This window comes from Chiloscyllium punctatum, chromosome 8, assembly GCF_047496795.1.
Source record: "Chiloscyllium punctatum isolate Juve2018m chromosome 8, sChiPun1.3, whole genome shotgun sequence".
NCBI classification, from domain to species: Eukaryota; Metazoa; Chordata; class Chondrichthyes; order Orectolobiformes; family Hemiscylliidae; genus Chiloscyllium; species Chiloscyllium punctatum.
This window is the reverse complement of record NC_092746.1, coordinates 13954663-13968138: the sequence shown is the minus strand read 5'-3', so window position 1 is coordinate 13968138 and position 13476 is coordinate 13954663. Positions and strand designations below refer to the sequence as shown.

The 13476-nt window shown below is 42.5% G+C and overlaps 1 long non-coding RNA gene across 1 annotated transcript; it reads right to left on the bottom strand.

The window, feature by feature from the left end:
• Positions 1-550: 550 nt before the first annotated feature.
• Positions 551-12340, bottom strand: LOC140480219 (uncharacterized). The gene is made up of 2 exons (XR_011961215.1): positions 12165-12340; positions 551-3955 (listed from the first exon to the last, which is right to left on the bottom strand). It is a non-coding gene; the product is annotated as an uncharacterized lncRNA (long non-coding RNA).
• Positions 12341-13476: the final 1136 nt, after the last annotated feature.

Sequence of the window (13476 nt, the reverse complement as noted above, 5' to 3'; positions counted from 1 at the left end):
CTATTTCAAGACATCCAGCACTTCCTCCTCTGTAATATGGACATTTTTTAAGGTCTCACCATCTATTTCCCTACAGTCTATATCATCCACAGTAAATACTGATGCAAAATACTTGTTTAGTATCTCCCCCATTTTCTGCAGCTCTACTCAAAGGCCACCTTGCTGATCTTTGAGGGGCCTTATTCTTTCCCCAGTTACCCTTTCTTTCCTTATTATATTTGTAAAAACCCTTTGGATTCTCCTTCATTCTATTTGCGAAAGCTATCTCATGTCCCCTTTTTGCCCTCCTGATTTCCCTCTTAAGTGTACTCCTACTGCCTTTATACTCTTCGAAGGATTCACTCGATCTATCCTGTCTATACCTTACATATGCTTCCTTCTTTTTCTTAACCAAACCCTCAATTTCTTTCGTCATCCAGCATTCCCTTTCACCCTGACAGGAATATACTTTCTCTGGATTTTCATTATCTCATTTCTGAAGGCTTCCCATTTTTCCCATGTGGGGTGAAAACCGCATCAACAAGGGGTGTATATTTTTATTAACTAAAAATTATGGGATAGGGAGGATATTTTATTGCAACAATATAATTTATTCATAAAAATTATTTGTAAGTACATACAAAAGGTCCTGAAGCAGTTCAATACAGACTATGCAGAAAAAACAAAAATAAACAACTCATTGGAATTTGATGTTGCTCAGTGCTTCCCTACAATCGCAAAACAAGGACATCTTCTACTCATGCAGGAAACTATTTAGATTCCTTATAGGGCAAGGAGGGGGTCGTGGATCTTGTTGGACCCTTATTATACTTTGCCAGAAAGACTTTGACAGTGGTCTTTGCCCATTGTGCCTTGGCAGTCGCTGCCCCACATGGGATGGGGAGGAACTGTGATGTGAGAGTTAGGAATGTGAATCTCATCAACATTCATTCAGCTCTGTGCCTGGCCAGGTCCTTAGCCACTAATAGTGGAAGGATGCTTGTCGGTTTGGAGGCTTGTGACTAGTGGAGTGCTTCCAGGGTCGGTGCTGTGCTCATTGCTGTTTGTTATCTATATCAATGATTTGGATGAGAATGTACATGGCATGGTTAGTAAGTTTGCAGATGACACTATAATAGAAGATATCATAGACAGTGAGGAAGGTTATCAGAAATTACAGCAGGACCTTGATCAGCTGGGGAAGTGGGCTGAGAAATGGCAAATGGAGTTTAATATCAATGTATGAGGTTTTGCATTTTGGAAAGTTAATTTAAGGTGGGAGTTTCATGGTTAACGGTAGCGCCTTCAGGAGTGTAGTGGAACAGAGGGACCTTGGAGTTCAGATGCATGGTTCTCTGGAAGTGGAGTCACAGGTAGACAGGGCAGTGAAGAAGGCTTTTGGATTCATCAGTCAGAGCATTGAGTATAGAAGTTGGGAAGTTATGTTGCAGTTGTACAAGACATTGGTGAGGCCACACTAGGAGTATTATGTTCACTTTTGATCATCTTACAAAAGGAAGGATGTTATTAAACTGAGAGTGAAGAAGAAATTTACAAGAATGTTGCCAGGACTCAAAGGTCTGGGTTATAGGGAGAGGTTTGACAGGCTGGGACTTTTTTCTTTAGAGCTTTGGAGACTGTGGGGGAGAATCTTACAGACGTGTATAAGACCATGAGAAGCATTGATAGGGTGAATGCACTCAGTCTTTTTTCCAGGGTTGGGGAATCAAGGACTGGAGGTCATCAGTTAAAGTTACACAGCGGGTGGTACGCACATGGAATGAGCTGCCAGCATAAGTAGTTGAGGTGGGTACATTGACAACATTTAAAAGTTATTTGCACAAATACATGGATAAGAAAGGTTTAGAAAGATATAGGCCAAGTGTAGGGAAATGGGGTTATATTTTGGTTGGCATGGACCAGTTTGGGCCAAAGGGCCTGTCTCCATGCTGTCAGACTCTGTGACTCTATGACTATTTCAATGATGGAAACCGCTGCCTCTTCCAACAAGCTAAAGACATGGCTTTCCTATCACAGTTCAATCCTGTTGACCCTGCTTATGTGTCCCTTGTCCTGCAAGACACCGAGAAGTATGGTAGTGAATGTGTTGCAATGCATTTTGGGTGGTGTGGCTGTCATGGTTAGATCGCTGACAGTTGTGCAGGTCATGGGATATTGCTGTGAGGCTTGCAGCAGTGCTGAATATGTGACAGTGACCTCAGGCATATAAATGTTAGGAATATGGTTGTAATTGATGGGGTGTTTTTTTTAAATTGGTGAGTTGCCTGGCTGGGTTGCATTGAGCAATATTGAACATAAGAATCTGCAAGAATAGCCAATTTAGCTCTTCGAATCTTCTCCACCTTTTAATAGGGTTGTGGCTGATGCCACCTTGGCCTCAACATCACTTTCCAGCCTCCTCCTCATAACCCTTTAACCCATTACTGACTAAACATCTGTCTGCCTCTTCCTTAAATGTACTCAAGTGTCCCAGCATCCACTGCACTCTGGGGTAGTGAATTCCACAGATTCCTGACCCTTTCAGATAAGTAGTTCCTCCTAATTTCCGTTTTAAATCTGTTCCCTTTAGACTAAAACTATGACTGCTCATTGTAGATTGCCCCACAAAGGAAATATATCTGTTTTATGTTTTTTTTTCAATTCCCTTTAGCATTTTAGGGTGGCACTCTGGCTCAGTGGTTAGCACTGCTGCCTCACAGCGCCAGAGACCAGATTTTAATTCCACCCTCAGGCAACTGTCTGTGCGGAATTTGCACATTCTCCCCAAGTCTGCGTGCGTTTCCTGCGGGTGCTCCAGTTTCCTCCCGTGGTCCAAAGATGTGTAGGGTAGGTGGGTTGGCCATGCTAAATTGCCAATAGTGTCCAGGAAAATGCAAGTTAGCTGGATTAGCCATGGGAAATGCAGGTTAACAGGAATCAGGTAGGAGGTGGGTCTGGTTGGGATGCTGTTCAGAGGGACTCAGTGGTCTGCTTCCACACTGTAGGGATTCTGTGATCTTATATTCAACAATGAGATCTCCTTTTACCTTAAATTCTAGTGAGTAAACTGCTCAATCTCTTCTCATAAAACAAAGCTTTCTTTTCTGGACTTTTGAGACCAGTGGTGCACATGGTAGGATGTGGCATTTGAAGATTTAGGCATGGATCCTGACCTGTGAGGTTATTGAACTTCCCTTGAAGTGATGTCACTGCTTCAGCAAGTTTGGCCTGAGGGGATCTGGCACCAGCACTGTGGTTAGATGACATATGAACCCACTCTCCATCTCTTGCACCAAGACCTCCAGTGCTACCTAGTCTTTGCCACTTCGTTGCACTCTTGTGTCTTTTTCTGGCCAGAATTGGTTGTGGAATCATTCCATCCCTTCCCTTTACGTCCTGCAGGCTGTCTTTAAGAGGTCATGTATTTCCCCGGATCAAGCGCACAGCAACTCACTGTTATCAGACTTTTAAATGGATTCCTTATGTTAATATTAGATTAGATTAGGTTCCCTACAGTGTGGAAACAGGCCCCTAGGCCCAACTATTGATCTCTCCCTGCAACCTTTGGGTAGGTAGCTGGAACATTGTATTCTCCACTCATTACCTTGATGCACTTATATGGTTACGATCTGCAGGTAAAGCTCATAAGACAACACTTTTCACCGTATCTGGGTACATATGACAGTAATAAATCACATCAAATCAAACAGGTGGTGTCGGCCGCTGCTGCAATTATTTCAATTTGCAAACAGCACAAAATGTGCGTGCAGCTTAATTCGGAAGAAACAGTCCTGAGTTCATTCCCCACTGCAATTGCAACGCCCGTTTTCGGCGCTTATCGAATTTCGTAGCCAGTGATTGGAAGACAATTTGATGGCCTTTTCCGTCAGTTTGTGCACCCAATCTATCCACAGTCTCAGAAAAACGTTATGGCGGAAAGAGGGCGCTGTTGGTCCAGGAAACCGAGAGACCTCGCCTTAAAATGAACAAGGGAGAATTGTTTAATATTTACGTAAAACCCGTTGACAGAATTTCTCTCTGCCCATCTATCCATTTATATGTCTACCTGTCTATGTGTCTGATTGGGTCTGTTTACCGGTTATCAGTACAAGCCCGCCTTCTTCTGAATATTTCCTGTGCCTCCACATATATTTAGAGACACATGACTGCCCTTTTGCTTTGACTTGTTTTGACAAACTAGTTATCAGTAGAAGGTTTACTAAACTGTAATTAGTTGTATGTTCTAATGACATAATGTAAGTGACAATAGAGTCATTCTTCATTCTTAAAGGTCGCGAATTATATTTTGTTTTCAAAATAAATTCCAATCGTTCAGTTTTCTCCCCCCCCCGTATTTCCATTGTGGAAACAATTCAGAATAAAACGTGATGACGTGTTAACAAGATATTATAGAACCCGGACGCAGATACCATACAATTGCAGCTGGAATAAATTAATATGATAAGGAAATGAATAATTCAGACAACTCGTTCTGTCATTAGTAGCCTCCCATTTGCTGATGTAAACATTACACTTTGTTGTACGTCTGTAGATTAGAACATCAGTCTCTCATGTTTCCTCCTTTACAATTTGAGGTAAAAAAAAGTTTCCCAAAAAGGCCAATCCGCAATTTATATGACTATTTTTACAATTGCTTCATGAATGTTTACAAATTTGAACTTTCTAAAATCTGTACCTCAAACAGTGATTTGTTGGCGACCGATATGGTTATCTCCATACAGATGTTTGTAATTTAGCTAATTTGAAGTAATTTATATACCATACGATAAAATGACACATCACACAAATGGCGAAAAATAAATTGTTCCGCTCATTTGAATTCTGGTTTGTGAACCGCTTCTCGTACAGCGAGGTTAAGGCACCATTAGACATAGAAACAGAAAATTGAAAACAGAAAACAGGGAATTGGCAGTAGGCCATTCTGTCCATCAGACCTGGGGTACAGGTGCACAGTTCGTTCAAGGTTTAGTCGCAGGTAGCTAGGAAGACGTTGGGCACGTTTGTCTTCATTGGTCAGGGCATCGAGTAAAGAAGTTGGCATCTCATGCTGTACAGGACATCGGTGAGACCCCTTTTAGAATACTTCGTACAATTCTGTGGGAATGTTGTTATTAAATTGGAGAGGGTGCAGAAAAGATTTACAAGGATGTTGCGAGGGCTGGAGTGTTTAAGTTACAGGGAGAGACTGAATAGGCTAGGGCTTTGTTCCCTTGGAGCTGGGAGTTGGAGGCTGTGGGGGTGACCTTATAGTGCTTTACAAGACCCTGAGGACCATAGATAGGGTAAATTATCAAGATCTTTGTTTTCCAAGGGTGGAGAAAAGTAAGACGAGAGAGCATAGGTCTAGGGTGAGAACGGAAATTTCAAAGGGACCTGAGACAGAGAGGTGGTACGTGTATGGAATGATCTGCCAGAGGAAGGGGTGGAAGTGGGTACAATGACAACATTTAAAAGGCATTGGGATGGGTATATGAATCGGAAGGGTTTGGAGGGACATCGGCCAAATACTGGCAGATTGGGATGTCCAGTCAACTCAAATGAGTGGGAGCTGAGTGTATTTCTGTGCTGTATGACCCTGTGACTTTCCTCAACCAGTGAAGCGTGTGGCTTGTCCCTGTTTTCATCGCTGGTTCTTTGAACTAAATTGCAGACATGAGGTGTTGAAATTACCATTAGCTGCGACCACAAAATTGCGCGTGAAATTCTAATCGTGCTGAGTTATTTCGGGAAACTGGTGCGCGGACCGTCCGGCTGTGGGGTGCGGCAATCCCGTACATTGTTGGTTTTGTATCGGTCATTTTGTACGGTTCCTGATGAAGGGGCTAATACCGGAGACGTTGATTCTCCTGCTCCTCGGATGCTGCCTGACCCGCTGTGCTTTTCCAGCGCCACATTCTCGACTCTGTATGGGTCATGTTTGAGGAGTGGGGTTGTATCACGAAATGGGAAATCCCGCACACTACAGTTCTACCCTTTTGAGCTACAGTTTAGATATGATCTGAATTGTTCACTCCAAGTCCATTTCAGCACCACAGCTGAACTGAGGGCTGTTACAAACCTAATGTTGGCCCGTCCAGTTTAAATACCTGCTTCCGGAATGTGATTTTTTTTAACACTGGTTATGTGGTAACAGCAGCGTTTAATCTCACAGATTGTCACCGATTGAACACTGCAGCCTGTTTTGCGTCAATACTTCATTCCAACTCTTTAATTCTATCAATGATATTTGCGGTTACAGAAGGGGTGGGGACCTCTCTATATTGGCCCTAGAAGAGTACTTCTTTCTTCCTGTGCAATCCTTTGAGTAAAGGTGCCTGGCTGTCAGACTCATGGCCTCGGCTGGCTGAGCTCGCCTCATTAAACCGTCTGGCCGTTTATCCACCTCCAAAAGCTTCTGTATTATGTCAGAAACACTTATTTAGGCTCCAACCGTCAGGGAGTATTAACATTAATAGCAGCCATCACACGCGAAGAGAATGACCAGCTCCAAGACACAGAGATAGTATATACACATCAGGAACTTGCAATCAAATTGGAAGGAAAGGTCACATTTGCAATAAGTTGGGGGAAAATGCAGGTAATTGGTTAGAAAGTAATATGTAAGCCCGTGATAAACCTTCAAAGAACCCGAACAGTTCTGTGATGGATTTGAACACTTTTCGTATAATTAATCGTTCTTGCATTTATTACTTTCCTGAAGATAAAAGCATGTCTCCATTGTTAAAGCTGCCGTTTGTGTTACATGCAGCATTGAAGGGCGTGCGGTGGGAGGGGGGTAACTGCAATGTTCTTTTAAATTTTACCTGAGATGTGCTGAGCTGACATTTTGTCTCGGCACCTTCGCATTCACACGGAATAAGTTGAGACAGGATTAACCATTTGAACGTTTTTACCCTTAATGCGCGGGTCATTAACATTTCAGGGTTTTAATGTTTTCGAATAAATTCACGAACATTGTAATCTGAAAAGCGCCGAAACCCAAACCTTTAGGCTCCCCTCGTGTGCATTTTCACTAATCATCTGCATCTCCTCCATGTTTTAGGAATTGTAACCATTCCTTCTGAACAAAGGAGCCGGAGTAGGCCGTTCGTCCCCTCATTCGGTTAGATAATAACCGATCTACATGCCAACTATTTAATCGCCTATAGTTCATGGTGTCCTGACCAAAGAAACATGTATGGAAATCTCAGACTTGGACATTGATGTTAACACATCATCTGCAGCTTTGCGTCATCAATTGACTCATAGTTTCACCCTGAGATGGTCTCGCTCCAGTTTGTCCCCTTGTTCTAGATCCCCACACAAGCCATTCTGTACATGTCTTATCAGTTTCCAAATATGGCAATGCAAGTTCAGCTTTAGAAACCAGTCCATTGATTTACTCCTTGATCCTATGGGCGTTTGTTTCCCTTTAGGAGAGCAGACTATGGGAGGTACGTGAGCCCGCTAGAAGGGTGTTACGCCCATCCAGTTTTGGGGTAAGTTCAGCCCTTTCATGGCACTAAGGGTAAGACACTCTCTAGGTCACGGTGCAAATAGGGTCACTGCAGGGCTTTTATGAAACTATGGCCTCCATTTCTTGTTTGGTAATGGATGTAGGATTCCCAATTGGGACGTTATCCATGGAAATGTACACTGTTTTTTGCACTCCACCTACCTATTTTGGGAGAGTAGGTACAGGGCTATGCCCAGTTCTGTTTACCTTGAAAGTCCACGTATATCTTCAAAATCAAATTTGCAAGCTTTATTTATTTTGAATTTAAACAGTTCAGTCTTACAAATGTCTAAAAGCACTGCAGCAAAAAAAATTAAACAACTTTGACATAGATTAACGTTTCATTTTCGAGTAGTCTGGGTCAAATTAAGGTTGGCCGAGATGGAAAGCATAGGAGGCAAGAAATTTGACTTAAAGACAAGTCATTATATTCGAAACAAATTGCAGCCGAGCTGCCAGCTTCTTGACGCGAGTTCCTATGAGATTAAGCAGCAAGATGAACCAAGCTAACACTCCATCCTTTAACAACTTTAGATGTTTAAAGGCCATTTCTAACACAACACTGTATCAAATTTACCAACTGTTTCACTGAAATATAATTGCATTGAATACAAATTACAAATAACTCTTCTAATTTCCCTACAGTTAATGACATTGGTGAAATATATCTTTGACACTTCAATAAAAAAGAAAGTTAAACCAAATTCAGTTGAACTCATTTTGTTCCTGTTGTTGTTGTTATGTGTTGTTTCACACCTCTGGTTTGTTTTATGTAGCTGGCCAGATCCGTCAAATTGCACTGAACAGTGACTGTCATGTTATGAAAATCTAGGAAGTCATGGATCAAGTGAGTTCACGCGAGGCATTGAAAAGAGAATTGTGTGGGTATTTGAGAAGGAACAACGTGCAGGGTTACTGGGAGAGGGCAGAAGGAAAGCATGAAATGAGCAGCTATTTCGGAGAGGCAGTGTAAATACGGTGGGTTGAATGGCCTTCTCTTCCACACCGTACACAACTCTGATTCTGAGTGTGTAGGTCATTAAGCACTTCCGGCATATCCCAGGTTATTGTGGAGTCTTTCCAATCCATTTTTTTCCGCGGTTAAAGACTTGAAGAATGTTTTACTAAACACAGCTAGATTTCGAAATGCGTCTCTTATCTCAAACATACTTTCATGTTTGGCCGATCTACTTGTCATCAATGTATGAAATTTCAGCGGCTCGAGAACTATTATAACCAGCAATGGTACTTTTCCCTATTTCTTACATTTGTGTGATATCTAACCATGTGTACATCTAGAATGTACCAATTTCCGAAGTATTGATTTACTTGGAATCGCTTCTCAAATATCCACAGCGCTGGACAAAGTACCCACAATCTCAATTAATTAAATCTTGTTAATCTTTTTCTGTCCCTTTTCAGGTCCCCGCTCACAGGACAATGAGCCTTTTATCTTTCCAATGCCCACTCGTCCAAGTGAAAGCCATTTTCCCCGTTTTAAGTGCAGGGTCGTGCGGATACTGTATTAAAATACTGATTGCGTTAGGGGTGAATGTTACTGGTCTCATATTAAGTAAGTTAAAGATTTCTGCACCTCCCTCTGAATATTCTTTTCTTGAATTTTTTTTTGCGATTGAACCTGTCCTTTTAGCACCACTACATAAGAATATAGCTGTTAAATGGGCACTACTAGTGGTTAGCACCACTGCCTCACAGCACCAGGCTCCCGGGTCCCATTCCACCCTCGGGCGACTGTGTGGAGTTTGCACGTTCTCCCTGTGTCTGCGTAGGTTTCCTCTTGGTATTTCGGTTTCCTCTCACATTTCCAAAAAAAAATGCAGGGTAAGTGGATTGGCCATGCTAAATTACCCATAGTGTGTAGACTAGGTGGATTAGCCAGGGTAAAGGCAGGGTTACAGGGTAAGGGGGTGGATCTGGGTAGAATACTCTTCATGGGCCCAATGGCCTGGTTCCACACTTCAGGGATTTAATAAATTTCTGTATTGAACCTTTCGGTAAGGTGAAGGAGAAGATCTTGAGGGACTGCAAGGCAATGGCGAAAATTTGGTAACGCAACTTTTCATTGTCCTGCATTTCCAGCTTATTTAATCGAATCAAGCACCAAACCATCAACATATATTTAATTATATAATAGTAATGTGAATGCATTAGTGTTTTATTTAATCCTTTGATTTTAAGATCACATTTATTTTTCGATCTCTGGGCGGCAGGGTGGCTGAGTGGTTAGCACTACTATCTCACAGCACCAGGGACCCAGGTTCGGTTCCAGCCTCGGGCAACAGTCTGTGTGGAGTTTGCACATTCGCCCTGTGTCTGCGTGGGTTCCCTCCCACAATCCAAAAATGTACAAGTTAGGTGAACTGACCATGCTAAATTGCCCATAATGTTCAGGCATGTGTAGGTTAGATGCATTAGTCAGGGGTAAATGTAGAGTAATGGGGAATGAGATTGGGTGCGATACTCTTCGGAGGATTGGTGTAGACTTGTTAGGCCGAAGGGCCTGTTTCTGCACTGTAGGGAATCTAATTATAAAAATCACAGATATTTTACCCACCAATGGTGTGCCACAAGGAGCGCTGCTGGGTCCACTGTTTTTCATCATTTATATAAATGATTTGGATGTGAACATGTGAGGTATAGTTGTAAATTTGCAGATGACATCAAAATTGGAGGTATAGTGGACAGCAAAGGTTACCTCAGAATACAACAGGATCTTGATCGGATGGGTCAATGGGCTGAGGAGTGGCAGATGGAGTTTAATTTAGGTAAATGCAAGGTGCTGCATTTTGGGAAAGCAAATCAGAACATGACTTATACACTTAATGGTATGGTCCTGGAGAGTGTTGCTGAACAAAGAGACCTTGGAGTGCAGGTTCTTAGTTCCTTGAAAGTGGATTTGCAGGTAGATAGGATAGTGACAAGGATGTTTGGTCATATTGCGGCTGTATAGGACATTGGTTAGGCCACCTTTGGAATATTGTGTGCAATTCTGGTCTTTCTGGTATGAAAGGATGTTGTGAAACTTGAAAGCGTTCAGAAAAAGATTTACAAGAATGTTGCCAGGTTTAGAGAGTTTGAGCTAGAGGGAGAGGCTGAACAGGCTGGGGCTGTTTTCCCTGGAGCGTCGGAGGCTGAGGAGTGACCTTAAGCAGATTTTTAAAATTATGAGAGGCATGGATAGGGTAAATAGACAAGTTTTTTTTCCCTGGGGTGGGGGAGTCCAGAACTAGAGGGCATACGTTAAGGTAAGAGGGGAACGATTTAAAAGGGGACCTCAGGGTCAACTTTTTCAGGCTGGTACATGTATGGAATAAGCTGCCAGAGGAAGTGGAGGAGGCTAGCACAATAACAACATTTAAAAGGCATCTGGATGGGTATATGAATAGGCAGGGTTTAGGGGGATATGGGCCTAGTGCTGGCAAATGGATTAATTTAGGATACTTGGTCGGCATGGAACAGTTGGGCTGAAGGTTTTTTTTTCAATGTTGTACATCTCGAGGACTCTATTCACAATCTGACTTGCGACTGCTCTCGCAACCATGTGCAATTTTGGCACAATAGTTAAAACGTCACTGAACTATACAACTTTCACCCAACTATATTCATCCTCTCCTTCGAGACAAAGCGAAATAGATGTTAATCATTCTTTATTAGAGTTGTGCAGAAAGGCGTAATTCCAGGTTTAACGAAGGAGGATTCGTTTGGATTCTGTAAATTTGTTGCCTGTGAATGGAGTGCACTTTGACTTAATCAATAACTCCTAAGTAAACTCACTCCGTCCGAATGCATTAGGTGCTATCATCACCTCGAGATAAGATAATAGCAAAGTTATTGCGTTGGAGCACTTTGGGAGAATAGGCCGGCACCTTTTATCTGTGGCATTTATCCCTTCACTGCCGTCAGTAAATCAGCCGATTTGCAAAACTTAACAAGGTTTATGGCCTTTTCCCTCGTTTGTTACAGAATTCTTCTGGAAATATTTTCCAGGAACTTGCCCTCAAACCCGGCAATATAAAACAGGACCTCTCAGACTGAGATAAAGAAGGATCGGATGTAAGCCTGCAGCCATGAGTGCTCGGAGTTATCTCAGTTTGACCTTTTTGCGGGGGGTTGAAGGGTTGTTTTGGCACTTGCCTGTATCTATCTGGAGGTCATCGCGGGCATAGAGCCACCTAGCAGCAAGTGACTGTCATAGCAAGAACCAAGTGAAGACAGATCAGATCAAGCCCGTCAGGATCACATCAGTGCAGTCTGCAGGCACCTCTCGTAGAATCCCCACGCCACTTGGAAGTGTTAGATGAACATTTATATTCTTTCTCAACAGTTTTATCACTGACGGACTGGTTTGTTTTTGGGTGTGTGCCTCAATATTGATAGGTGTAAGGAATATGTATTGTTAAAATAACCCAGTGGTAAGGCGACATTTGTGCAAGCGTTGAATAAAGTGTAAATTTATTCGCCCAGTCAAAAAATGAAGTCTCTCGCGACGCAGAGGAAGTTCAGGTGGAAAAGGGCAGGAGGATATTCATTCCTCAGGGCTGGATCTTAGAAGGTGCACGGACACCATTCCCACGCAGCACACACACACACAAGATGACGGGGCAGAAACAATTGAGTGGAAACAAAGCGAGGCGCATTGCTGACCTACCTTTTAGTTCCAGGAGGGCTCACACACATGCCGTGCTTGGCAGTCTGAACGCCGATAAGTATCGGCTCCAGGCATTTCTTGAATGGTGTGGACTCACTGCATCTCCAGTATTACTATCCAAACGTTTATAATGCAATTAGCTCACCCTGGCAGAGCAAATGATTTATTGACAGGCGACTTGCAAATTATAAACTAGCTGTCAGACTTCAATTGTGTTCTCTCCCAACAGATCTGCCCGAACTGATGTAAGCGGGAAACTAACTTTGAGGGATAGGCTGTATGGTTACATTGGATTGCAAGCACAGCTCAAGATGAAATCACCGGGACGTGCATTTGTTTTTACCGGATTTCCATTAAAATGACCATTTTGTACACGGATTGCATGACAGATCCCGAGATTTCCTACACGCCAGACTGGGTGTATGGCTCAAGAATTTTTCCTCTTTTACATGAAAATATTTGCAATTCTATTGGAAGTGGTTGTTACAACTTGATTTTATCAATACAGAAATATTCTTCAGCCGGATAGATTTATTCTGCGTTATGGATATTCGAGTTTTATAATTAATTTTTAAAAAGAGGTTAGTTTACACCATACTGCCTTTGAGGCATCATCTCGTTCACTTTGGAAATTCTTATTTTCAGTTACACGAAACTTCGATCTGATAAAGAACAAACAATGGACGATCACTCAGTAGCATCAGCAACAAGTTATAATTTATTAGCGACAGCTTCAATTGTTGCTCACGCCAGTTTACTTCATTGGCAAAAAGGATAATGGTTCATTTAACCTCCGAATGTGCAGGGCAGAACCCTTTGGAATAAAATTAGAGAGTGCTTGGAATGCTCAGCAAGTCAGGCAGCATCAATGGGGAGAGAAACGGGTAACTTTTCAGGTGCAAACTTCAATCTTTCGGAAAGTGAAATGCTGCCGAGGCTGGATTCCGGAAATGAAAGCAGAATAAGTCCTCCCACAGTCTAAAGGTGTGCAGGTTAGGTGAATTGGCCATGCTAAATTGCCCATAGTGTTAGGTGCAGGGGTAAAATGTAGGGGAATGGGTCTGGGTGGGTTGCTCTTCGGAGGGTCGGTGTGGACTTGTTGGGCCCAAGGGCATGTTTTCTGCACTGTAAGGAATCTAATCAGCTAAAAAAGTGCTAGAAATACTCAGCAGGTCTGGCAGTAAAACGTTATTGATTGCAACAGAATGCCGCTGTAGGTTTTTTTTGTTTCAGAGGCATGAAAAGTTCACAAGCACAAAGCGTCCACATTGCAGTTATAGTCGCTGATTTTCCCTGGCGTCGTACATTCACT